This window comes from Hemiscyllium ocellatum, chromosome 4 (genome assembly GCF_020745735.1).
Source record: "Hemiscyllium ocellatum isolate sHemOce1 chromosome 4, sHemOce1.pat.X.cur, whole genome shotgun sequence".
Classification (NCBI taxonomy): domain Eukaryota; kingdom Metazoa; phylum Chordata; class Chondrichthyes; order Orectolobiformes; family Hemiscylliidae; genus Hemiscyllium; species Hemiscyllium ocellatum.
Window position 1 is genome coordinate 68,007,701 of NC_083404.1, and position 27,588 is coordinate 68,035,288.

The window sequence follows — 27,588 nt, forward strand, 5'->3', positions numbered from 1 at the left end:
CATATTCCCATCTTTTCTAAACATCCCTATCTCTGACTTAAAATTATTTAATAATCCAGCCTTCTGAGGCAAAGAGTTCCATCCTCACACAATCCTCAGAGGAAAATTTCCCCTCACCGCATTTCAAAAAGAACAGCCTGTAACTTTTGAACAGTGCACCCAAGTCGGCCACAAGAGGAAACAACGTTTCCATAAGAATCTTGTCAAGACAACTCAGGATCTTACATAGTTCATTAAGAACATGACCTCACTCTTTAAAAAAAAATACCTTCAATGATAAAAGAAGATACACAAAGTAAACATAAGCATTCTGTTATAATCAAATCTTTCTAAGAGCAGATTGTTGTCAATATATTTATAACGCAAGCAAATTTTCCCTTTGAATAACAGTGAAAATATTGGAGTCAGTTACTTGAAAAAAAATGTCTTCCATGCTGCTGGAACATGTGGGACTTGAACCTGGGCCTCCTAGCCCAGAGGTAGGGACACAACCACTGAATCATAAGAGCCTTTATCAGAATGGCACTTAAAATTATTATTTTACTTTGTTTGAAGAGTGTAGTTGTTTCCTTCCTTCCTTTCATGATATTCCATAAAGTGATGGCAATTAACTTTTAAGATTGTTGCAATTGATTGATATCTTCCATCCATCACCAATGCTGACAACAGTCAGAACGGATTGAAGCTTTGATAGGCTTTGAACGGATTGATAGGGTTGTACAATACAATTTCATCAACGAAAGAATAACTGTCACCCCTGTTCCAAATGAGTGAATTCAGATTCTCTCATTCTTGTCACTAGCCACAGCTCAACTTTGTTCTTATTTAAATATTATTTAGCACTTGATTTAAAACTGCACTCAAAACTTGCAATGATGGCTAGGAAAGGTGGAAAGTAAAATGCTGCATGTTCTGCTATGGTACGGTCTTCTGAAGTTGGAGCTGCAGATGGTGGTTGGGGAGATTAGCAAAACTTCTACTTTTGAACTTGGTTTCATTAATTCCTGACCCATTTGTTGACAGTGAACACCATTACCTGGATTATGGTCAGTCTTAAGATGTATTGACTTGCAGTTCACCCCTTTTTGGTCATATACTGTTTTGTTTCATTTTGTTCCAAAGAGGTTTTTATTCATTTATGTCTCAGTCAATGATTTTCTCTTTGCTTGAGTTTTCATTTTGCATATCCTGCTTTCATATTGGCTTCTGGCAAGACAGTAGTGGAGTAGGATGCTCCAATTGGCAGTCGTCCACCCTGCCCGTTTCACCTCCTCCTTTTTCTTCACTTTTTATTCATTTCAGTACTTTTTCTTCGACTGCCAGCCTCTGGTGACAATTTCCAGTCTCCGGCAACAAATCCCAGCCTCAATGAGTGATGACACTTGGCCTTTGGCAACGATTCCCAGCCTCCTCTAGCTCAGTGGTCTCCTGTGGTCACCTTCCAGCATGGTGCCACCTGGCCTGGCGCAGTAGCATCCGTGTGGTTTGGTAACCTGGCCTCCTATGGTAGCCTCCCAGCATGGTGTGGCGGCCTCCCAGTATGGTGTGGTGATCTTCAGGCCTCCTGCAGTAGCCTCCTGAAGTTGAGTGTCAATGGCAAGTTGTGGAGCTAGGGCCTGGTGCAGACTTGAAGCTAGGTGCCAGCATGGTCTGCTGTACTGAACTTTTATTTCTATGATACTGGACGTTTTGTTTTGGTATTGTCTAAATCTTAAAATTAAAGAAGCTGTACTTTTGTATCTCAGTACTATAATTGGTGAAATAGAAATGTTTAACTATACTCATTGAGTACATGTGACAATAAAGGCTATTCTATTCTATTCAATGGTCCTTACAGTTAGAGACCATGTGAGTACATCAGAGACTAATTCTGGTTTTATCTAACTATGTCTCATGCAGATCTTTAGATTTTGGATATCACTGACTAAGCCAACATATACTGCCTTTCTTAATTTCCTTGAAGAAGATTTGTTCTTGTCATCAATTGACATTTTCCTCACCAATATATTATTTTAATTGAGCTTTGTCTTCTGTTTCTATAAAATTGTGGGTAACATTGATTTTTATCTGTTTAATTTTGCGAAGAGACCATTTGACTTTGACTTACTAATCTTAAGGGATGTTGAGATCCAAAATCTATATGAGGTCACTCTGTGCATGTTGAGTGTCCCTGTGAATTGTGATAACCCTGTGGAATGACATGTAATAATCTTCTAAAAGGCTATTTGATAACCATCTGCAGTGCTCACTCTGTGGTTTCAACAAGCACATGGTTAATGCACCTTCAGATTATTGCTCTTGCTGCATCTTCGCATCCCTACTGCCTCTCTTGTATAAATCTTTAATTCTGTCTTCCCAAGTTATTGTACCATCAGCGAATGAAAATTGTTTTTTTTTGTCTGCCTTAGTTAAATGTGGTGGAATCTTGTTTATCTGAATTAGATCTTCCCTTGAACTCCTTTTGCACCCATGATAAAATCCCAGTTCCTACAACCCAATCTTGTTAAATTTCCTCAACCTTGGAGCAATTTTGGTAAATCTCGTCAGCCCGCTCTCAAGAAATCCCATATTAAAATTTGCTGATCAGCACTACAATATTCTAATTATGACTACCAATGATGTTAAATTGACCTACCTGTTATTGCTAGGACTGGCTTTGTATTTTTTTCTTCAACCAAAACTTTACATTTGCCATTTTCCAATCCTCTGGCAATGTCTCCACATCTAAGGAAAATTAGGAGAACTTAGTAAGTCCTTCTGCTATTTCTACCCAATCTCCTCTAACAAACCGGGAAGCCAGAATCCCAACTAGTTAACTTATCTACTGTCAGCATAGCCAAGCTTTCCAGTATGCCTTGTCTATCAATCTTCACCCCGTCTATGACTTCTACCATCTCTACCTCTAAATTTTGTGAGTATGCTCTTTCTTAATAAATACCAAAATAAAGAACTCATTAAGTATTCTATCCTGCCCTGCTCCTGTAGCCTACAGCACCAAGTTTGACAGTTCTTGGAAGCTCACATGTCATTTGCTTCTCAACTCTAAAACAATTGGATTTTCTTTTTGCCATCTCAAAGACATTATTGTATCTGTGCACAGCCCTCACCATTTTAAGCAATCTTTTAGTTATTGCTGCTGGATCATATTTCCACATGGCTGTTTGCATTTATAACTCTGCAACACTGTGAGTTAACATGCATGCAGTCTAAACTTATCTTTGTATTAATTTGTATTCTGTTCCTATTTGATAAGATGCTATTTTATCCTTCACTAATTATCAACACATTCATTTATACTCTGACTTTCTCTTTTCTATTTGTATATATTGGTACTCATTCTGCCAACCACAGTGGTAAACCTGCCTGTGAGGACATTGGTTCCAGTCCAGTTTGCATACAAGTCCAACTTCTGCAGCAGAACATATCTAAGTACCTCAAGAAAACTCAAACTTTCCCTCTATGCAGGCCTGAAGCCTTGCATTTTTCTTTCTTTAGTATTTCTACTATTATTGACATGTGACACTGAGAGTAATCAACAGTTTATCACTTTCAGTGTGTTACTTTTTAACTTCCTCCCAAACTCCTGAATGTCTGATTGTAGAATCTCAGTGTCTGTCCTCTCTGTTAGCATTATTAGAAGCATTAAACATACCTTCAAAATGAGTTTTTCAACTCACTGATTATGATTACCCTTTATTTGTCTGAAAGTTCACAGGTGAGGGCAACCCAATTGGTGGCTGAGCTGCTCATTAATCCAACATTGTTCTGATTGGCCAGTTGTTGATTAATTTGAATTCATATATTATACAACATTTCTAACAATAAGTAAGGATGTGAACTGGTCATGCTAAATGTTAAAGGGCAATAGTCAATTTAAATAAAATCCTGAGCTTTGTCCATAGGACCACTGTACTAAACAAGGAGGCTGTATTATACCTGTATATAGTTTGGCCTTAACTGGAGTAATGTATTCACTTCCAAGCATCACTCTGTAGAAAAGAAGTGATGATGATGATGATGATGATTGATTGATTGAATGAATGAATGCAGAAAAGGCTCATGAGGTGGTTATAGGGATGAGGAGCTTCACTTTGTGACAACAAGTTGAGGGATAGAAAGTAGAATTGGCTCCCTTCTTTATCACCCTCTTTTGGCTGGTCAAAACAATCCAGTCTTCTTTAGCCAGAAGCTATCTCAGTTCATTTAAAATACAGATCACCAGAAACTAAAGGAACCAATTTGTAAATGTTTTCTAGAGCGAGAAAAGAGGGATCTTACTATCAAATAACTTGATATGTCAATTCACACGATTATCTCCATAGTCCTGCCATCTGATCTGAAGCTTCCAAAGGTAGTTAAAGTTAAAATGGACCATGTTTATAGCATGTGTGTCAACCTGGCCCAGGTCTATAGACACAGTTGTGAGGGGTCTTTGGAAGGTCATGGAAATATTTGGCTGTCCTAAGATATTCATCGGAGATTCGGCATGAATCCTAGATGATAGTCAGTCTTCTGATCCGTTCTCAATTGCCAATAGAGTGAAACTAGCAATGTGCCAGTGTCCAGCCCTCTTTGAGACATTTCTTTTATACATGTTCTGTAATACTTTCCATAATGGAGATCCTTGGAATCAGAATCATATCTGGCATGGAGGGGAAACTGCTCAATCCGAATGACTGCAGGAAAAAGACTGAAATCTCCAAACACATGATCGGTGATTTCCTGTTTCTCGATGCCTGTGCACCAACTGCTGCTTCAGAGCTGGTCAGGCAGTACACTGTGGGCATGTCATCCAGTGCATGTGATAATCTCCAGTTTCCAACCAGCATAAAGACAACTAAAATAACGTATCAGCCTGCTCCAGGGAAGTGCAGTCTCAAGCCTATTATTTCAGTCCATGAAATATTTCAATAGTGGATACATTAACTTATTTCAATGGCACTCTCATTTCTCCTGAGCTGCCTATTTGGTGACATGCAAAAATTGTCAAAGCAAATATAACCTTTGGCAAGCTTTGAACATCAGTCTGGGACTAAAGTGGAATATGTGCGCCAATACAAATTGTGTAAAAGATAACTAAAAATGGCTGCTATAATCATGTGACTGGATTTTGAGATGATTTTGTACCAGCTCCTCAAACGTTAATATGAGCCAGACAATTCGTGCCTTGTGTATCTCCAGATGAGCCTGAAATACCAAATAATTGTGTAATAAGTTGCTAGAGTCTGTTGTTTCTAAGGAAAATCCCAACACATCTGAATTGCACAATGCATCTATCTTATAAGATGATGTGTTGATAATGTTCCACTTAACCATAAGTGGTTTCGATCTGCAGTGCAAGCTTCTGCGTTGATGGTAATTGTGTCTGCCTCCCTCTCCCCCCCAATAGCAGAGACATTTGGTCACATGACTCCCATGGTATTAAACCCAATTGCTTTTTTCGTTGTACAATTTTGAAACAGCAGACAATTAAGGAGATCATTGTTGATGCATAATGCTTCAACTGTCCAAATTAACACCCACAGTCTGGGCTACAGAGGAAAAAACTTCTGGCCTGTAAAAAAAAAAGCCACCACCAACCTGCATTTGTGCACTCTGACAACAGAAGAAAAACTTATTTTTCATGAAAGCAATATAGCAGAGAACACATTTCAGCAGAATTCACATTTCAGAAAAAACCTTCAAAGGGATTTTTGAAGAGAAGAATTTTCATGTAATATCTCAGCTGCTGGCTGTGTACTCCAGCTTTGGACTTTTGCTCCATTAAAAGCAAGGACACTCAAACTGGTTGTTTTATGTCAAAGTCACTGCTAGTTTATGTAAACATGTGTGTCAGATGAATACTATCCCCAAATCCCAAGTGTTTATGAACAAAAATTACGACCATAGAGTTGTGGATCTTGCAAAGTCAGAGCCTGTAGACAGACGGAGTGGGGAAATGTACTGAAAGTATACTGATATATATTGAAATATATTGAAAAAGAGTGAAGGTGTTAAATCACTGCCTATGAATGGATTGGTGGTGAGATAAGGATGAGAGATTTGTTATAAAACTCATGTCCTGCCATTAACACTGCCTACTGAACTGAAAGTCTGTATCATAATAGACTCACCCTTGCTGTGCAATTACAGGTTTCATTGGTATACCAGCATCATGCCAAATGCCAAACTGAAACTGTAACTGTACTTCAATCATTTAAGGCATTTGCTCGATGAATACAACTCCAATTTCAACAATATTCTGGGCAAAGTATATTGCCGTTCATCTGCAACAATCACCACCAATGTCCAGTAACAAGATCTGGAAGATCTACAGTAGCTCAGGAAGGTTCCTTCGACAATATCGACCAAACTATGGATATCAGACCATGGGAACACAACCACTATACACACAAGCTATACCCGATCCTGACTTAGAAGTGTTTCCTCATTGCTTCACTGTCAGTGGGCCAAAATCCTGGAATTCAGAATGTCATAGATGTCCCTATGTTCCAAGGCTGCAAAGGTTTAGTAAGGCAACTAATCATCCACTTCTCCAGGTCAGTTAAAGATGGACAGTAATTGCTGGCCCAGCCAGTGATGCATGTATCCCATTAATAGATTTAAGAAATTGAATGGCTAAATTATTTTCAAAATAATTCAAAGATTAAAAATAAATCGCTTATATAAAATTGAACTTAAAAATCCCCAAGACAACGCAGGGTAGAATGATGACACACTGGTTAACACTGCTGTCTCATCAAGGCAGGGATTCAGGTTTGAATCCAGTCTTGGGTGACTGTGTAGAGTTTGCACATTGCACCATGATGAAGTGGGATTTCTCTGGGTGCTTCGGTTTCCTCCCACAATCCAATGATCTCCAAGTTTGGTGGATTGGCCATGCTAACTTGCCCTGTAGTGTCCATGGATGTGCAAGCTAGGCAGATTAGCCATGGTAAAAATGCATGGGGTTACAGGAATAGAGAGGAGTGATGCTCGTCAGAGAGTAGGTGCAGACTCAATGGGCTGAGTGGTCCCTATCTGCACTGTAGAGTTTCTATGATCGTACGATGACAAACCTTATAATTGCGTAGGATAAAAAGCAATTATGCTGGAAAATCTCAGCAGTTCTGGCTAGAAGTGTTGAGAGCGGTACGATTTCTTTGGAACTGATCTAATAATTGCCCAAATTGTTCAACATAATTGGCAATTAGATGGGAGCCTATTCTCCAACTCCAAAGTATTGCTTTCAAATATATATTCACATTTACAAATATATCCATTGCCTTGCATTGGTCTATTTTGGAACCTTTTCCAGTCCTGCATTGTTTTCCTACTTCATCTCTTGTGAGTTTGGGTCTTCCTGTATTCGTGTTAATCCATCATCAGAACTTTAAGCATTAATAGCCTTACACTCTGGAATTCTGACTTAATTTCCTTTCCTCTGGCTTTATGTACTGTTGTAAAATATTCTGAGAAGCTCTGTTCAGTTTTCTCCAACTAACTATCCACTATCAAAATACACACTGTCCCTTTTGTAAAATAACATTGTGCAAATTGATTTGATTGCAACAGAAATCTGAGAAACTTTGATAAACTGACTGTTCAGGAGGGAATAGTGAAATACTAATTCGTTCTATTTAGGTATAAATATTTAAGACTTACACAATTTCTTGTTTCATGACTTATTGTCTTCACCCTGAAAATTATACCTTGAATATGCCTCTCAACGATCATATATCTGGTACATCAGTGGAAATGTTTTAAGTGTTAAGCAATTGCTCCTTTTTCTAAAGTATGATATGGTTTTAAACTGGCTGACAGTTTTCAAATCTCTAGGAAAAGAATGAAATTAAGTTTGGCACCAAATATAACTCCCCCTAAAAATTGAAAAATCAGGTTTGCCATTAAAATCGAATATACTCACTTAACCTATATGAAATTTCCAAAGAAATTTGAGAGTTCTATTTGATGTGAACCGTTCTGCAGTTTCAGCTACATCTAGTTTTTTCTACAGCAGTATGACTTACTGGTATATCTTAAACTGAGATATATGGTTGGAATCTATCCTTTTACATGTACTATCTGAGGCTTTAACATGAAGGATAAAAATGGATTAGCATATTTGAGGTTATTCAGCAGAGCCATGCACCATGCTGCAAAGGAGAGCAAGAAAGACTTTTCTAACCATTTCTTAAGCATGAAGGTTACTGGCAAAGCCAATATTTATTGCCCATTCCTAATTACCCTTCAACTGATGACACCTCAATGTAATCAAAATTCTGTTACTTGTTTTTCATTTCTATAAATTAAGCTGGCAGCTTGTGAAAGGCAGCATGTTAGGATGAGCATAGCAATGAATTTCTGAGCAGACTATTCCAAGCTTTAAAGGTGCACCAGCTTTCTGAATGTCCATCCTTTGCATGTTTTCAACAATGCAACATGGTGTCATTAAGCAAGGTGAAACGCATCACCTTCTCATGAAAATTGGAGGGAATATAATATACTTTAGTTTTCTTGCCACCATCAAACAAAATCCCATTATGTCAAATATTTCCACAGCAATATGAAGCCATTCAGTGTCAAGCACACGGTGAATGAGATTGATGTCAATCCTTATCTTGGCTAGAAAATGCAAATACCAAAAATTTTGGTACTTCTGCTTTCTTATGATTGTCACGGTTTGGAGATGCCGGTGTTGAACTGGGGTGTATAAGGTTAAAAATCACAGCACCACGTTATAGTCCAGTAGGTTTAATTGGAAGCACTAGCTTTTGGAGCGCTGCTCCTTCATCAGGTGGTTGTGGAATACATGATTTTAAGAAACAGAATTTGTTGCAAATGTTTACAGTGTGATGTAACTGAAATTATACATTGAAAAATACCTTGATTGTTTGTTAAGTCTCTCAACTTCACTTCTTTCACATGTAAATTGCAAAAACATTTTTTAAAAAGATAGATTCCCATGTGAATTTCAGCATTTGGAGTCAGCCCAGATAATGTCTTGGGCATTAACACCTCTGTGTGCTGCTCTCTGCCATTATGTTTCGATTGATTCTAATCTAAAAAAATGAAATAACAGAATCTTACATGGATTCATGCAGTTTTTGAGCAAAGTACATTGGAACTCTGCAAGTACAAATTCACCCCACAAATATATATGTGCATGTGGGTGTGTTTGGGGGTGAGGGGTGCGGTGGTGGGGTTACATGTGTGTACGTGCATGTAAAGGGGTCTGAGTCTGTGAGAGAGGGAGAGAGAGAGAGAGTGTGTGTGTGGTCATCTGTAGTATGACATGAACCCAAAGCCCTGGTTGAGGCCCTCCCTATCCGCTTCTGCTCGGCCACTTTTCGCTGCTGCCTGTCCCAAAGTCCGCTTTGGAGGATGGTCACCCCGAGGGTCCGAGGTCGATTGTCCTTGACCACTGAAGTGTTCTCCAACTGGGAGGGAGCACTTCTGTTTGTTGATTGTTGTGCAGTGCATCCATCGTTGTTGCCTCTGCTCGGTTTCTGCAATGTACCATGCCTCAGGGCATCCTTGTTTGCAGCGTTTGAGATAGACAACGTTGGCTGAGTTGCATGAGTACCTGCCATGTACATAGTGGGAGGTGTCCACACACGTAATGGTGGTATCCATGTCCACACTCTGACACATCTTGCCGTGTCTACCGTGACAGGGTTGTATGGAGTTGTCCTGAAAGCCAGGCAACTTGCTACGAACGATGATCTGTTTGAGGTTTGGTGGTTGTTTAAAGGCAAGAATTGGAGGTGTGGAGAAGGTTTTGGCAAGATGCTCATCCTCTTTGATAATGTGTTGCAGCAGCGAAGAACATGGCATAGTTTTTCGGCTCCTGGGACATAGTGGACAACAAAGGGTATCCTGTTGATTGCAGCTTGTGTCTGTCTCCTGAGGGGGTCATTATGGTTCCTCGCTGTGGCACATCGGAACTGGCGGTCGATGAGTTGAGCATCGTACCCCGTTCATATAAGGGCGTCCCTGAATACTTCCAGGTGCTCGTCACATTCCTTCTCATCTGAACAGATCCTGTGTATGCGTAGGGCTTATCCATAGGGGATGGCTGTTTTAATATGTTTTGGGCGGAAGCTGGAGAAGCGTAACATTGTGAGGTTATCCGTGGGTTTGTGGCAGAGTGAGGTGCTGAGGTACTCATCTTTGATGGAGATGCATGTATCCAGGAATGAGACAGATGGTAGAGAGTAGTCCATGGTGAGTTTGATGGTGGGATGAACTTGTTGATATAACTGTGTAGTTTTATCAGTGATTCCTTGCTATGGGTCCAGAGGAGGAAAACATCGTCAATGTATGTGGTATATAGTGTTGGTTGGAGGTCCAGTGTAGAGAAAACGTCTTGTTCAAACTTGTGCATATAAGTGTTGGCATATTGGGGTGCAAATTTGGTGCTCATGGCTGTTCTATGTGTCTGGATGAAAAACTGTTGTTAAAGAGAAGACTTTGTGATTGAGAATTTAGCAGATGAGTTGTAGGATGGCGCTCGGAGAGTGGCAATTGTTGGTGTTGAGTACTGAGGCTGTTGTTGCAATGCTGTCATTGTGGGGGATGCTGGTGTAGAGTGCTGAAACGTCCATTGTGATGAGGAATGTTCCTGGTTTGACTGGTTCATGGATGTCCTACACACTCACACATGCACCCTCTCTCAGACTTAGACCCCTTTACACTTACACACACACACATACACTTTCTCTCACAGGCACTCACCGCCAACCCCCCCCCCCCCCCCCCCCCCCCCCCCCCCCCCCCACACACACACACACACACACATACACAAGTTTGTGAGTTGAATTTGTACTTGCAGAGTTCCATTCTACTTTGCTCAAAAACAACAGATTAGAATCAGTCTAAATGTTATGGCACAGACAACAACACACAGAGGTGCTAATACCCAATGCATTATCTGGATTGACACCAATTGTTAAAGTTCACTTGAGAATGTAACAAAAAAGGTTTTGCGATTTACACAAGAATGAAATGAAACTGACGTGGTCATTCTAACAGATGAGAGACTTAACAAACAATCAAGGTATTTGTCAACGTATAATTTCAGTTATATCACACTGTAAACTTTTGTTGTAAATTCTGTGTCTTACAATCATACTCCACAACCACCTGATGAAGAGCAGTGCTCCGAGAGCCAGAGCTTCCAATTAAACCTTTTGGATTATAATCTGGTGTTGTGCGATTTTTAACTTTCCTATGGTTGATTTGGCTATTGTCATCTCTTCTTGTTAACTCATTATTATAACCATTCAAATAGTTAAACCAAATAAAATAATTTTACAGCAGCAGAAACCTGTATTGCTCTGAACGCTGTGCCATATTTCTGAATTGGGCACTGATACGTTTTATACTCCATGGTCTATTCTGGATGATACAAGCATTAAGGAAAGTATCTAATAAGCCTGTTCAGATGCGTTACAGCACACCTCTGGAACAGGTGGGGCTTGAACCCATGCCTTCTGGCTCAGAGGTAGGGACATGACCATTGGAACCCTGAAGTCTTAAATATTCCATTTGTGCAAGTTATCTGCACCTGTACTGATTCTGGATTAGTGGTGCTGGAAGAGCACAGCAGTTCAGGCAGCATCCACGGCGGTGTAGTTGATTGGTGCAGGTGTCCTGGAGATGTTCCCTAAAGCGCTCTGCTAGGAGGCGCCCAGTCTCTTCAATGTGGAGGAGACCGCATCGGGAGCAACGGATACAATAAATGATATTAGTGGATGTGCGGGTAAAACTTTGATGGATATGGAAGGATCCTTTAGGGCCTTGGATAGAGGTGAGGGAGGAGGTGTGAGCACAGGTTTTACAGTTCCTGTGGTGGCAGAGGCAAGTGCCAGGATGGGAGGGTGAGTTGTAGGGGAGGGTATGGACCTGACCAGGCCATCACGAGGGGAACGGTCTTTGCGGAAGGCAGAAAGGGGTGGGGAGGGAAATATATCCTTGGTGGTGGGGTCTTTTTGGAGGTGGCGGAAATGTCGGCGGATGATTTGGTTTATGCGAAGGTTTGTAGGGTGGAAGGTGAGCACCAGGTGCATTCTGTCCTTGTTACGGTTGGAGGGTGGGGTCTGAGGGCAGAGGTGCGGGATGTGGACGAGATGCATTGGAGGGCATCTTTAACCACGTGGGAAGGGAAATTGTGGTCTCTTAAGAAGGAGGCCATCTGGTGTGTTCTATGGTGGAACTGGTCCTCCTGGGAGCAGATACGGTGGAGGCGGAAGAATTGGGAATACGGGATGGCATTTTTGCAAGAGGTAAGGTGGGAAGAGGTGTAATCCAGGTAGCTGTGGGAGTCGGTGGGTTTGTAGAAAATGTCAGTGTCAAGGCGGTCTTCATTAATGGAGATGGAGAGGTCCAGGAAGGGGAGGGAGGTGTCAGAGATGGTCCAGGTAAATTTAAGGTCAGGGTAGAATGTGTTGGTGAAGTTGATGAATTGCTCAACCTCCTCGCGGGAGCACAAGGTGGCGCCAATGCGGTCATCAATGTAGCGGAGGAAGAAGTGGGGAGTGGTGCTGGTGTGATTACGGAAGATCAACTGTTCTACGTAGCCAACAAGGAGACAGGCATAGCTGGGGCCCTTACGTGTGCCCATGGCTACCCCTTTGGTTGGGAGAAAGTGGGAGGATTCAAAGGAGAAATTGTTAAGGGTGAGGACCAGTTCAGCCAAACGAATGAGAGTGTCGGTGGAAGGGTACTGTTGGGGACATCTGGAGAGGAAAAGACGGAGGGGTTGGAGGCCCTGGTCATGGTGGATGGAGATGTAGAGGAATTGGATATCCATAGTGAAGATGAGGCGTTGGGGGCCGGGGAAACGGAAGTCTTGGAGGAGGTGGAGGGCGTGGGTGGTGTCTCGAACGCATGTGGGGTGTTCCTGGACTAGGGGGGAATAGGACAGTGTCGAGGTAGGTAGAGCTGAGTTCAGTGGGGCAGAAGTATGCTGAGACAATGGGTTGGCCAGGATGGTCAGGCTTGTGGATCTTGGGAAGGACGTAGAACTGGGCCGTGCGGGGTTCCCGGACTATGAGGTTGGAAGCTGTGGGTGGGAGATCTCATGAGGTGATGAGGTTCTGTGTGGTCTGGGAGATGATGGTTTGGTGATGGGGGGGTGGGGTCATGGTCAGGGGGAACATTTCCGCCACCTCCAAAAAGACCCCACTACCAGGGATATATTTCCCTCCCCAACCCTTTCTGCCTTCCGCAAAGACCGTTTCCTCCGTAACTACCTGGTCAGGTCCATGCCCCCCTACAACCACCCTCCCATCCTGGCACTTTCCCCTGCCACCACAGGGGCACCTGTGCCCACACCTCCTCCCTCACCTGTATCCAAGACCCTAAAGGAGCCTTCCACATCCATCAAAGTTTTACCCGCACATCCGCTAATATCATTTATTGTATCCGTTGCTCCCGATGCGGTCTCCTCTACATTGAAGAGACTGGGCGCCTCCTAGCAGAGCGCTTTAGGGAACATCTCCAGGACAACTGCACCAATCAACTACACCGCTGTGTTGCCCAACATTTCAACTCCCCTTCCCACTCTGCCGAGGACATGGAGGTCCTGGGCCTCCTTCACTGCCGCTCCCTCACCACCAGACGCCTGGAGGAAGAATGCTTCATCTTCCGCCTCCGAACACTTCAACCTCAGCGCATCAATATGGACTTTAACAGTTTTCTCATTTCCCCTTCCCCACCTCACCCTAGTTCCAAGCTTCCAGCTCAGCACTGTCCCCATGACTTATCTTCTTTTCCACCTATCCACTCCACCCTCTCCTCCCTGACCTATCACCTTCATCTGCTCCCCCACTCATCCATTGTACTCCATGCTACTTTCTCCCCACCCCCACCCTCCTCTAGCTTATCTCTCCACGCTTCAGGCTCACTGCCTTTATTCATGATGAAGGGCTTTTGCCCGAAACGTCGATTTCGCTGCACTTTGGATGCTGCCTGAACTGCTGTGCTCTTCCAGCACCACTAATCCAGAATCTATTTCCAGCATCTGCAGTCATTGTTTTTACCTGCACCTGTACTGATGTGAGCAGATACTACTCAGGGTTGCTGATGACCTTTGCCAAAACTATATTGCGTCTTCCTTAAGTATTTTTGACTTCTTGTTTTCCAAGCTAAATGTGGGTTAAAGTTGCATTGTAGAAGGGCATATCTTTTAAAATACCTGCAGACTTTCAAGCAACCTTGAACGACATTGTTAAGAATGTATTGGCAATGAAATGAGAACAGGAGTAGGCCATTCACCCCTTCAGTCGACCATTCAATTAAATCGTGGCCAATAACTCTATCTCCCTGTCTTTACTTCAGATTCCTTAATATTTATGCTAACAAAAAATTATCAATCTCAACTTTGAATTTTCCTTGGCAAAGAAAACTCCAGATTTCCAGTCCTATTTGTGTGCAGAAGAACATCTCAACATCAATACAGGATTCCTTTCTTCTAGATTGGAAAACTATTCCATTGGTACCTTGTCAAAATGGATGATATAGTTGAGCAGCTTAAGAACTTTGCAAATATGAGGTGGTATATTGCTGTATAATCTTAAAGTTGGAGCTAAGCTGCTCAGGACAAGGCCAGGAAACATCTTCACTCAAAGGGTTGTGGACATCTGGAAGTTTATACTCTGAAAAATTGTTGAGGTCAGGTCAGTTTATAAGAAAGATCAACTGAATCTCATTGTGAATGGTAGGGCCTTAAGGAATGTAGTGGAACAGAGGGACTTTGGAGTTCAGCTGCATGGTTCTCTGAAGGTGGAGTCACTGGTAGACAGGGCTTTTGGTACACTGGCCTTCATTAGTCAGAGCATTGAGGACAGAATTTAGGAAGTTATGTTGCAGTTGTACAGGATGTTGATGAGGCTGCACTCGGAGTATTGTGTTCAGTTTTGGTCGCCTTGTTATAGGAAGGATGTTATTAAACTGGAAAGAGTGCAGAAGAAATGTAAAAGGATGTTGCTAGGACTCAATGGTCTGAGTTGTAGGTTAAGGTTGTACAAGCTGGGACTTTTTTCTTTTCGCTGAGCTGGAAAGTTCATTCCAGACATTTCGTCACCCTACTAGGTAACAACTTCAGTGGGCCTCCGGGCAAAGCACTGTTGATAATTCCTGCTTTCTATTTATATGTTTGGGTTTCTTTGGGTTGGTGATGTCATTTCCTGTTCTTTTTCTCAGGGGGTAGTAGATGCGGTCTAACTTGATGTGTTTGTTGATAGAGTTCCGGTTGGAATGCCATGCTTCTAGGAATTCTTGTACGTGTCTCTATGTGGCTTGTCCTAGAATGGATGTGTTGTCCCAGTCGAAGTGGTGTCCTTCCTCATCTGTTTGTAAAGATACTAATGAGAGAGGGTCATGTCGCTTTGTGGCTAGTAGATGTTCATGTATCCTGGTGGCTAGTTTTCTAACTGTTTGTCCAATGTAGTGTTTGTTGCAGTCCTTGTATGGTATTTTGTAAATAACATTAGTTTTGCTGATTGTCTGTATGGGGTTTTCAAGTTCATTAGCTGCTGTTTTAGTGTGTTGGTGGGTTTGTGGGCTACCATGATGCCAAGAGGTCTGAGTAGTCTGGCACTCATTTACGAGATGTCTTTGATGTAGGGGAGAGTGGCTAAGGTTTCTGGACATGTTTTGTCTACTTGTATGAGTTTGTTGCTGAGAAGTCTGCAGATTGTGTACATTGGGTATCCATTCTTTTTGAATACAATGTATAGGTGATTTTTCTCAACTCTGAGTAGTTCCTCTGTGCTGTGGTGGCTCGTTGGAATAATGTTATGAAGGCACTACGTTTGTGGCTGTGGGGGTAATTGCTTCTTTAGTTCAATATTTGGTCCATATGTATTGTTTTCCTGTAGACGCTGGTTTGAAGTTCCCCATTGGCTGTTCGCTCTACTGTGACATCTAGGAATGGCAGTTTGTTGTTGTTTTTCTCCTCTTTCGTGAATTTTATACCAGTAAGGGTATTATTGATGGTCTTGAAAGTTTCCCTGAATTTGTTTCATTTAGTGATGACAAAGGTGTCATCCAAGTAGCGAACCCAAAGTTTGGGTTGGATGGTTGGCAGAGCTGTTTGTTTGAGTCTCTCCATTACTGCCTCAGCTAAGAACCCTGATATCAGTGATCCCATGGGTGTTTCATTGGTTTGTCTGTAGGTTTTGTTGTTGAAGGTGAAGTGTGTGGTTAGGCATAGGCCCAGCAGCTTGATGATACTGTCCTTGCTCATGAAGTTAGTAGTTTTTGGTGTATGTATCTTTGGGTCTTCTGATAGTGTAGTCAGTGTTTCCTTGGCCAGGTTAATGTTGATTGATGTAAACAGGGCTGTTACATCAAAGGAGATCATTATTTCACCCTCTTCTATCTTAGTGTCTTTGATGGTCTTCAGGAATGCTTTGGGTGGAATGGATGAAGTGGTGTGAGTCTCCTACTAAGTGTTTTAGTACTTGCTGTAGCTCCTTGGCCAATCGGTAAGTTGGTGTTCCAGGTTGCGAGACTATGGGTCTGAGGGGGGCTGCTGGTTTGTGAATTTTGGGTAATCTGTAGAAGCGTGGTGTGCTGGATCCGTCTGGTTTCATTTTTTGGGAGTCAGTCTTATTTATTTCTCTGAAGTTTTTTTGAGTAGGACTATGATTTGGTTCTCTAGTTGTGGGGTCAGGTCTATCATCATTTGTTGATAAGTGTTGGTATCTGTAAGTAATGCATTCGCATTTTAGTGTAGTCTTTCTTTAGAACGTAGGAGACTGAGGGGGGACCTTTATAAGATCATGAGAAGCATAGATAGAGTGAATGTACTCAGTCTTTTACCCAAGGTTGGCGAATTGAGGACGAGAGGGCACCAGTTTAAAGCTAGAAGGGAAGGAATAAAAGAGAACCTGAGGGGCAACTTTTTTGCACTGAGGGTGATACACGTATGGAATGAGCTGCCAGTGGAAGTGGTTGAAGTGGGTACATCAACATTTTAAAAGGCATTTGGACAAATACATGATTAGGAAAGGATTAGAATGGGGGTTAGCGTGGATGGACATTTTATTTGGCATGGACCAGTTTGGGCCAAAGGGCCTGTCTTCATGCTCTAGGGCTCTATGACTCTAACTGAGTTTGGCAGGTTTTTCTTAGGCATAGGTATGAAACAATGTGATACCTTGTTGGGTAGATGCAATTAAGAGACAAATCAATCATCTTCTAATTGAACATTCAACTGATGAGGCTGAATGGCCTTCTCTAGTCATGGTGTTACAATATTGTAACAGAAATGATCTGTTTTTGAGTCATTGGTGTTACCTGAAATGTTTTATTTTGCTGAGCATCCATAAAATAAAATTAGAGGAAATAAAAGTATATGAATATATGCAGGCCAATAATTGATATGATTTGAAGATGCCAGTGTTGGATTGGGGTGTACAAAGTTAAAAATCACACTACACCAGGTTATAGTCCAACAGGTTTAATTGGAAGCACTAGCTTTCGGAGTGCTACTTCATCAGGTGGTTGTGGAGTATCAGATTGTAAGGCACAGAATTTATAGCAACAGTTTCCAGTGTGATGTAACTGAATAAAAGCAAATTTCTGCAGATGCTGGAATCTGAAACCAAAAGAGAAAATGCTGGAAAATCTCAGCAGGTCTGGCAGCATCTGTAAGGAGAGAAAAGAGCTGACGTTTCGAGTCTAACTAAATGTCAGCTCTTTTCTCTCCTTACAAATGCTGCCAGACCTGCTGAGATTTTCCAGCATTTTCTCTTTTGGTGATGTAACTGAAATTGGATATTGAAAAAGACCTAGATTGTTTGTTAACTCTCTCATCTATTAGTCTCTCATCTAAAAGACCTGGATTATTTGTTAAGCCTTGCTTTGGTCAAAAATTGCATGATCCATGTAAGATTTGTAAATCCATTTTTTTAAGATTAGAATCAGTCTGACCACTGTGGCCAATAGGACACCAATTGTTAAAGTTCACTTGAAAATATAACTTTTAAAAAAGTTTTGCAATTTACATATGAAAGAACTAAAACCAACATGGTCATTCAAAAAGATGAGAGATTTAACAAACAATCCAAGTCTTTTTCAATATCTAATTCCAGTTACATCACAATGTAAGCTTTTGCTATAAATTCTGTGTCTTACAATCTTATACTCCATAACCACCTGATTAAGGAGCAATTCTCTGAAAGCTAGTGCTTCCAGTTAAAACTGTTGGACTATAACCTGGTGTTGTGTGATTTTTAATTTAATAATTTATATAGTTTTCACAGAATACTATGCAGCTGCAAAATTTATTCCAAAGGAAACTAAACCTTCTCCATCACAGACAAAAAGCTGCTGCATAGCAACGGGCGCATCCTTGGGCTGACAGGCATGATGGGCAGATTTTAAGCATGGAGGGACTGCAGCTGCAGGAGAGAACACCATTGGTAATAGGATCTAATGTGGAGTCAGGAGGGGAAATTGGGTAGTCAGTAGTTCAGGGAAAATAGGCTAATGCAAGTGGCGCGTGAGTCTCATGGATGAGATATGCTTTAAGAGGACTTTAGGTTCGGAAGGAGAGAAGCAATAGAATGATGCTATTTCAGGGCCAGAGTAAAGGAAACAGTAGAAGACATTTCTCCTGGTAAGCTATGTTCTTTGAGAGCAAGTACCAAGGCAACAAATCATGCGCCTTCGATCTAATGTCTATGACCTCAATGCAATTAGTGCTGGAGGTGAAGGATGCTGAGATGAGGAATGGGTTTAAGATTAGAGTTTACAGTTGAGAAAAAAAGAAAGTGCAGTGAGCAAATTTCTTTGCCTTTCTATTCCAACTCTCCACTCTTAAAGGCTAACATTCTATTAGCCATTTGATGTATCTCATTTTAATGCAGCTAGCTCAAAACTCATTTTACTTCTGACTTGGGCAATGATAGCACATGGTGGGTTTAATGAGAATCTGAACAGCATTACCTCAACTCTGAGATTTATAGCTCCTATACAAAATAGAATTTGGACAAGTTTGGAGTTGGGAGCAGGAGAGGAGTAAGTGTGATAATAGATTAAGGACACCCGATGGATGTATACCAATTTAATGAGAGAGTCAGAGAGAGAGAATTCTATCCCTAGCAGTGCAAGAAGAAACCTGCTGCTGCCACCATGAAGCCATAGACAAACAAGACTCAGGAAGTTTGTAGTCAGAGTATTCTACCTGGATCCAGTTACATATAAGTAGAAAGCAGGCTACACCACCAGTGCTTCATCCAGCAGTTCACTGAAGATGTTACCTAGTATGGTGATGAAACATCTGAAAATGAACCTTCCAGCTCAGCCAGCAAACCTACATCCAGTGCTTTAATATAAGGAAAAAGGAGTATCCTCCCAGCTCTCTCATTCTACCTCATAAAGCCTATTGTATCACAGTACTGCTCATAGCTATTTATCTCATGAACACACCCATCCTTTCTCACTACTTATTCAAATTCCCATGTGTCCATTGATCATTGCCACTTGCCCTCATCATTGTGCATTTTCATGCCTCTCCTGGATATCACCTTCAAAAAGTGCAAAAGATCAATTGGATGAACAAATGTGAATGAAGAAGCACTAGCGTATCGTGGCTCAGTAACGGAGACCTCTCAATTGGTCATGCAATTGTATTTCATTGACCCACGTTTCATGCAGTTAACCAAAAGCATTAATGGATATGGGGCAAATGTATGATGTGCAATTAGAATAAGCCAAAGGTCAGCTATAATCTCACAAAGTGGCAGAACAGGTTTGAGGAGCTTAATGACATACATCTGATCCTGTGCAGCACTGTATTATGTTAGTTTTCAAGGATGCAGTGTTTATTCATGAAGTTCTACCCCTTCAATATAGCACAGAAAGTGCAGCTTCAACTATAATTACAAATTCACATGTTTTATGATATTTAAAATGGAGTTGTTTTTGTTGAACCTATCAAATATATAAATTACTTGAAGAGGGGTTTCAATCGAACTGATATTTTGGGTTTGGTTAAACTTTGCCTTTTGTACTATGTGAGCAGCATTTGCAAACAATGTGAAACATTGGAATTTTAAATTAGTTCATGTATACAAAGATAATTGAATATTCTTGGAAATGCATCTAATTTCAAGTGAGAGAGAAATACATGATTGGACATGTTGGATATGAAGGTAAGATCTATTTACCCATATGGTCTATATTGTTTGTCTGACATGTGAGAGGAATAGGTACAAGTTAATCTCCATTACCACTGTTGGTTGTATTATTATTGTGATATCAAGATGTGATGGAAACAATCTGAAGAAAATTAACAATTTCAAGACAATTGGAAGAAAAGCCTTATGAGTGTGTTTATGGAGGCTATTGTATCACATTAAATATTGGATACAGGTTGTAGTAAAGATGTTATTTTGTTTTTGGCCTCCGTTATTACCCAGAAAAGAAGTGTTTAATCTATTTGTATTTTCTTTACAACAAGTTGGCCATGTTAAATTGCCTGTAGTGTTAGGTGAAGGGGTAAATGTAAGGGAATGGGTCTGGGTGGGTTGTGCTTTGGCGGGTCGATATGGACTTGTTGAGCTGAAAGGGCCTGTTTCCACACTGTAAGTATTTTAAACTAGATCTAATCTAAAGTCTGTTTTTAATTTCTAGTTAAGGTTGCTTGCAGAAAACCTATTTTCAGGAATGTTTAACTTATATTTTTCAGGGATAATATACTTCTTATTGAATTACATCGACTTTTTAATAAATTAATTTGGATCTATTTGATATTTTCCAATGTAGTTCAATTTGCTTAATTATTTCCAGCTTGGACCTGAAATGTTGGGCAGTTTTTAAATGATAGCTCACAAATTAGAAATATCAGACTTTTAGTTTCTGACAGTCAAGCTTGGGCTTGAATTGTGCTTAATGCGCAAGTAGGACCAATGAGAAGGATTGCCCAAACATGAGTACAAAAGCTGGGAATTTGATTTTCACAAGAAAAAAATTCTTCTCCACACAGTACTGAATTGATCTACGGTCCCAGAAATTACAAGACGCAGTGCAAGTGAAATAAGAGAATGTTTCTTTGCAAACTGAAATTGAGATATCAATCTAATAGGTTTGAACTCTAAACCTTGAAAAACATACATTTAATACTAACTAGTCACCTAGATTGGAAGAATGGGGAATTACTTTTAATTAAAGTCATTTCTAATGCAGGTTCCTTCCACATATTACCTTGCGAGCCTTAATCTGCTGTTTCCTTCGTTACACCCTCTTGTTCTTTATACATCTTGAGACAGTCTCAAATCTTATTTGTCTGTATATTTCATGCTTTCATAATTTCCCTCTTAATGCCATCTCTGTGCTGTGTGTTTTTTTGCACATTTCCAGGTTTTCCATTGTACTAATGTTTCATGTAAGTTTCTCTTTTACGCCTATCTTACCCATCATGCATCTGTTCATTAATGAGCTACAGATTGGCTGTAGCATTCTTTCTCATTATAATAACTTGTGTACCATGAACCACTTGAATGCCTTTCAGTGCTCTGAGATTAGTTTATGTTGAAGTGTTCACAGTTGGTACTGTTTTTCAGGTTGGCAAAATTTGCCTTACCCAAATTCACAACATATATTTCTGATTTACCTTTTTCACAACAATATCAAATGTACTTTACTTATTAGACTGGTAGTTAACTATCAGTCATCATTAATTGATACAATGTCCACGAAAATCTCTCTACTAATCAGAATCCATTGTCAATCAATCAGCAAGTTCCTCTCATGCAGTATAAATGTTGGTTTTCCTCTTTGAATTAGTATTCCTGAAATTTGTCCTGATGAGTACACTAAAATTTCTTACTGTAATAATTGAATTATGGTCACTTCATTAAAGTACTCTCCTATTGAAACTTTTTCCATTGTTGTTTTATTTAATATTAAGGTAATTGAAATCCCCCATTATTATTTCCTTACTGCTTTTGCATTTTTCAGAAATTTATATACAAATGTGCCCTTCAATCTCCCCTTTGATAACTTGGAATGCAATATGCTTCAGCAGTGTGATTGCCTTTGCTTTGCACTTTAGTTCAAACCAAATAGCTGCATTTCATGACCTTCTATCATAACACCTTTATGCAAGTCTGTCATTGTTTCTTTAATCAATGTTGTAACTGTACTTTTTTTGTCCCCTTGCTATCTTGTCTGAATACCTTGTAACCCAGAATGTCAGGCTGGCATTCATGCCCTTCTCGTACCTATATTACAGAGAGAGTTAAAATATTAGTTTTCACCATACTCCTTGCATTTAGATATATATTGTTAAGCTTAAACTGACTCTTTTTGATTATTTTTAACTTTGTTTTTGCTGCCTTTCATACTCTCTTACTGTTTTTTTTGGCCACCTTTTCCTGCTCTGCTTTTCTTCCTTCTAATGTGTACTCATCTTACTATCCTCATGCCTAGCTAATGTTAATTCTGCCCAATTGCCACAAACAAATAAATTGCTTTCATCCCCTCGCACACCTGCCCTCCCCTTCTCCCTGGAAAATACTTGGCGATGAATTTACTAATCATCTGTTTTGAAGTATATAAAATTAATCAGCCAATTTTACCATTTGAAAGTTTTTCTGCTTTGACGTTTTTATTGAGGTGCAACTTGTCAGACCAGAACCCCACCTCTTTCCCAGTGTGATCCCAATGTTCCAAGTATCTAAAGATCTCCCTCCTGTACACACTCTCTACCTGTGTTATTGATACTCTTATGGGCCATTTCACCTGCCTCCTCCAGAATGTTTCGAAGTTATCCAGCAATAACCTTGACTCTGATACCATAGGGGGAAGATGATATCCTGCAATCATGTTTGCTATCATCGAAATACCTGTCTACTCCTCGATCTCCTGTAACAGATATTCTCTTGAACTTTGTTCACCCTGCCTTTAAAGCTGAGCCATCCATGATGATGTGTTCTTGGATCTGATGCACTCCCCAGAGGAACACTCCCATGTCAATATTCAGAATCGAATATCAGATAGAGAGCAACATGCTGTCAGGTATCTGCTGAAGTACAAGCCTTGCCGCTTTTTTGTCTGACCATGAGGTCATAACATAGAACAGTATAGCACATTACAGGCCCTCGATGTTGTGCCAACCTTTTGTCCTACTCTAAGATCAAACTAATCTACATATCCTTCATTTTACTATCATCCATGTGCCTATTCAAGAGTCGCTTAAATGTCCCGAATGTATCTGATTATACTATCACCGCTGGCAGTGTATTCTATGCACATATCACTCTGTGTGTGAAAAATGGGCCTCTGACATCGCCCCTAAACATTCCTCCAGTCACTTTAAAATTAAGCCTCCTCATGATAGCCATTTCCGCCCTGGGAAAAAGTCTCTGGCTATCCACTCTATCTATGCCTTTCATCATCTTGTACACCTCTATCAAGCCATCTCTCAACCTTCTTCGCTCTAGTGAGAAAAGCCCTAGCTCCTTCAACCTTGCAGGCAGCGTCCTGATAAAACTCCTCTGCACCCTTTCTGAAGATTCCACACCCTTTTGACAATGAGGTGACCAGAACTGACCACGGTATTCCAAGTATGGTCTAACCAGGATTTTATGGAAATGCAGCATAACCTCGCGGCTCTCAGACCCAATCCCCTGCTAATGAAAGACAACACACCATATGCCTTCTTAAAAACCCTGTCAGCTTGGGTGGCAACTTTGAGCGATCTATGGACCTCGATCCCAAGATCCCTCTGTTTCTCCAGACTGCCAAGAATCCTGCCTTTAATCCTTTATTCTGTATTCAAATTCAACCTTCCCAAATGAATGACTTCACACCTTTGTCCAGGTTGAACTCCATCTGACACTTCTCAGCCCAGTTCTGCATCCTGTCAATGTCCTGTTGCAACCTACAACAGCCCTCCACATCATCCACCACTCCACCAACCTTCAGGTCATCAGCAACTTACGAACACACCCTTCCACTTCCTCATCCAAGTCATTCATAAAAATCACAAAGAGCAGCAGTCCTAGAACAGATCCCTGCAGAACACCACTGGTCACCGAGCTCCAGGTTGAATACTGTCCACCTACTACCACCGTCTGTCTTCGATGGACCAGCCAATTCTGTATCCAGACAGCCAAATTTCCTATATTCCATGCCTCCTTACTTTCTGAATGAGCTTACCATGGGGAACCTTATCAAATGCCTTTCTAAAATCCATATACACCACATCCACTGTTCTACATTCATCAATGTGTTTTATCAAATCCTCAAAGAATTCAGTAAAGCTTGTGACGCATGATCTACCCTCACAAAGCTATGCTGACTACCTCTAATTAAACTATGGTTTTCCAAGTACAGGTGCACAATCCTTTATCCGAAATGCTTGGGACCAGCTGGATTTCGGAATTCAGAATTTTCTGAATTTCAGAATAAGTGACAGTTTGATGGTGAAATTTAAAAAATCTTACCTAACAGCAGTCTCACTGTGAGTAAAACGGGCCCTGAAACAGAATTGAGGCCTCCCAGTGCTGGGGCACGCACCCTTCATGTCGCATCTGAGTGACATGCATTGAGTGGGTGTGGAGCTATTTGCATGCCAAATAACCTTGTTAATGAGAAAAAAACTTCACGAAAAACCTTCGGAATTCAGGGCTTTTGGATAAAGGGTTGTCTACCTGTATTCGTAAATCCTGTCTCTTCCAATCCTCTCCGATATTCTGCCTACCACCAACTTAAAACTGACTCGTCCATAATTCCCAGGATCATTGCTATTCCCTATTCCTTTCCTTGAACAAAGGAATGACATTTGCCACCCTCCAATCATCGGGCACTCCTCAAATGGACAGTGACGGTGCAAAGATTATCGCCAAAGGCACAGCAATCTCCTATCTTCCTACCTGTAGTAACCTTAGGATATCCCTAAGGCTCAGGGGACTTAACTATCCTTATGTTTTTCAAAATTTTCAGCATATCCTCTTCCTGAACATCAACATGTTTGAGCATATCAGCCAGTTTCACACTGTGTTCACAAACGTCAACATCCCTCTCAGTAGTGAATACTGCAGCAAAATATTTATTAAGGACCTCTCCTACCTCCTCTGACTCCAGACACAAGTTCTCTTCATTGTCCCTGATCGGCCCTACCCTCTCTCTCTGGATAATCACTTGTTCCTCACATAAGTATAGAATGCTTTCCTTAATCCTACCCACTAAAGCTTTTTCATGTCCCCTTCTAGCTATCATAAGTCTATTCTTCAGTTCCTTCCTGGCTACTTTGTAACCCTCTAGAATCCTGTATGATCCTTACCTCCTCAACATTAAGTAGGCTTAATTTTTCATCTTGAATAGGTGTTCCATATCCCTTGTCACCCAACGTTCCTTCATCCTACCATCCCTTCTTTGCCTTAGTGGGACAAACCTATCTAGCCCTATCTGCAACAGCTCCCTGAACAAGCTCTACATTTCTGTTGTGCATTTCGCGGAGAACACCTGTTCCCAATTTAGGTGCCCCAGTTCCTGCCTAATAGCATTGTAATTCCCCCTCTCCCGATTAAATACTTTCCTATACTGTCTGCTCCTTTTCCTCTTCATGACTATAGTAAAGGTCAGGGAGTTGTGATCACTCTCACTGAAATGCTGTACCACAGAGAGATCTGACGCCTGGCCTGGTTCATTGTCAAGCATCAAATCCAATATGACTGCCCCTCTAGTCAGCCCATCTACATATTGATTCAGGAATCCTTCTGGGACACAAATGACAAAAACTGCTCCATTCAAGCTATTTTAACTAATATTAGGAAAGTTAAAACTGCTCCATTCAAGCTACTTGAACCAGTATTAGGAAACCCATGACAACAACCCTTACTTCTGCACCTTTCCAAAATCTGCCTCCCAACCTGCTCTGCATCTGTGTTGCTATTGGGGTGTCTGTAGAAAACTCCCACTAAAGTGACTGCTCTTTTCCTGTTTCTGACTTCCACTCATACTGACTCTGAAGACAAACCCTCCTCAACCACGTCCCTTTCTGCAGCTGTGATAATATCCAAGATTAGTAATGCCACTCCCCAACCTTTTACTTCCCTCCTTATTCCTACTGAAACAACTAAACCCTGGAGCATTCAAAATCCATTCCTGCCCTTGTGATATCCAAGTCCCCATAGTTCCAAGTACTGATCAATGCTCTACGGTTATCACCCTTTTTCCTGATACATTTGCGTTAAAATAGACATAATTCAACCCATCACACTGACTGCAGCTTTGCCCTATCAACTCTCTATCCCTCCTCTCAGACTCTCTGCACATTGTATCGGCTGTTCACTGCCTACTTCATCCTCTGATCTGTAGCTCTGGTTCCCACCCCCTTGTCAAACTCATTAAACCCTCCTGAAGAGCTATAGCAAACATCCTGTTCATGATATTGGTGCCGCTCCATTTCAGATGCAACCCGTCCTTCTTGTACAGGTTCCACCTTCCCCAGAATATATCTCAATGATCCACATATCTGAAGCCCTCTCTCCTAAGGTACCCCTGCAGTCATGTGTTCATCTGCACTTGTTCTCTGTTCCTACCTTCACTAGTCCATGGTGCTGATACTACTACACTGCCTGTCGGTCTTTTAGCTTCCAACCTAGCTCCCACTATTCTCATTTCAGATCCTCATCCCTTTTCCCAGCTGTGTCATTAGTACTAATGTGTATTACAACTTCAGGCTGCTCCCCCCCTTTAAGAATCCTGTAGATGTGATCCGAGATATCCCTGACCCTGGCACCCGTGAGGCAACATACCGATGCGAGTCTCAATCGTGACCACTGAATCAGCTGTCTGTTCCTCTCATCAGTGAAGCTCCTATTCTCCCCCCTTCTCTTCTGATCCACAGAGCCAGATACTGGCCACTGAGGCTTTGCTCTGGTTGGTCACACTCCCCAACAGTATATATAGTGGTATATTTACTATTGTTGAGGGGGATCTGTACTGTCTGCCTATTCCCATTCGCTCTCCTGACGGTCAACTAGGTACCTTTATCTTGTAATTTAGGTGTAATGGCCTCCATATAACTCCCTGTATCAGCTTCTAAGCCTAATGAAGATCGCAGTTCATCCAGTTCCAACTCCAGTTCCCTAGTGCAGTATGTGAGGAGCTGGAGTTGGGTGCACTTCTTGCAGGCAACATGAGCAGGGACAATTTCTTTTTGAAGGGAAACTGAGCTGAAACTGCAAATTATCTAATTTTACAACTTTTCCATTACTTTGAACTTATTTGAATTGGAAATTTAACTTTCAAGTTATTTTTGTATTTTGGCTACCTATAACAATATTTAAAGTCTAGGACCCAATTTCATGTTTTCAAGTGAATCCAATGATATTTGTAGGACAGATGGAAGAACAACTGGGTACTTCTGAATATGTATATGTTTTATACATTCTACACACCTGTCGGAGGAGATTCTGAAGCAAACTGAATATTAGTGGGCTATATTCCAGAAGAATTGATCATAGTTAAATTTTGGCTTCTTTTGGCAAACAAGTCTTTGTTAATGTGTAAGGAGAATACAGTCTTTTCAGCTAGTTTGTTTCTATAAATGCCCAAATTGATCTTTTGTTCATTGACCTTTTT

General features: G+C 41.0%; 1 protein-coding gene across 1 annotated transcript in view; it reads left to right on the plus strand.

Annotated features, from left to right (window-relative positions):
• rims2a (regulating synaptic membrane exocytosis 2a) overlaps nucleotides 1-27,588 on the plus strand; it is an 839,749-nt gene that overhangs the window by 272,614 nt on the left and 539,547 nt on the right. The window lies entirely within an intron of this gene.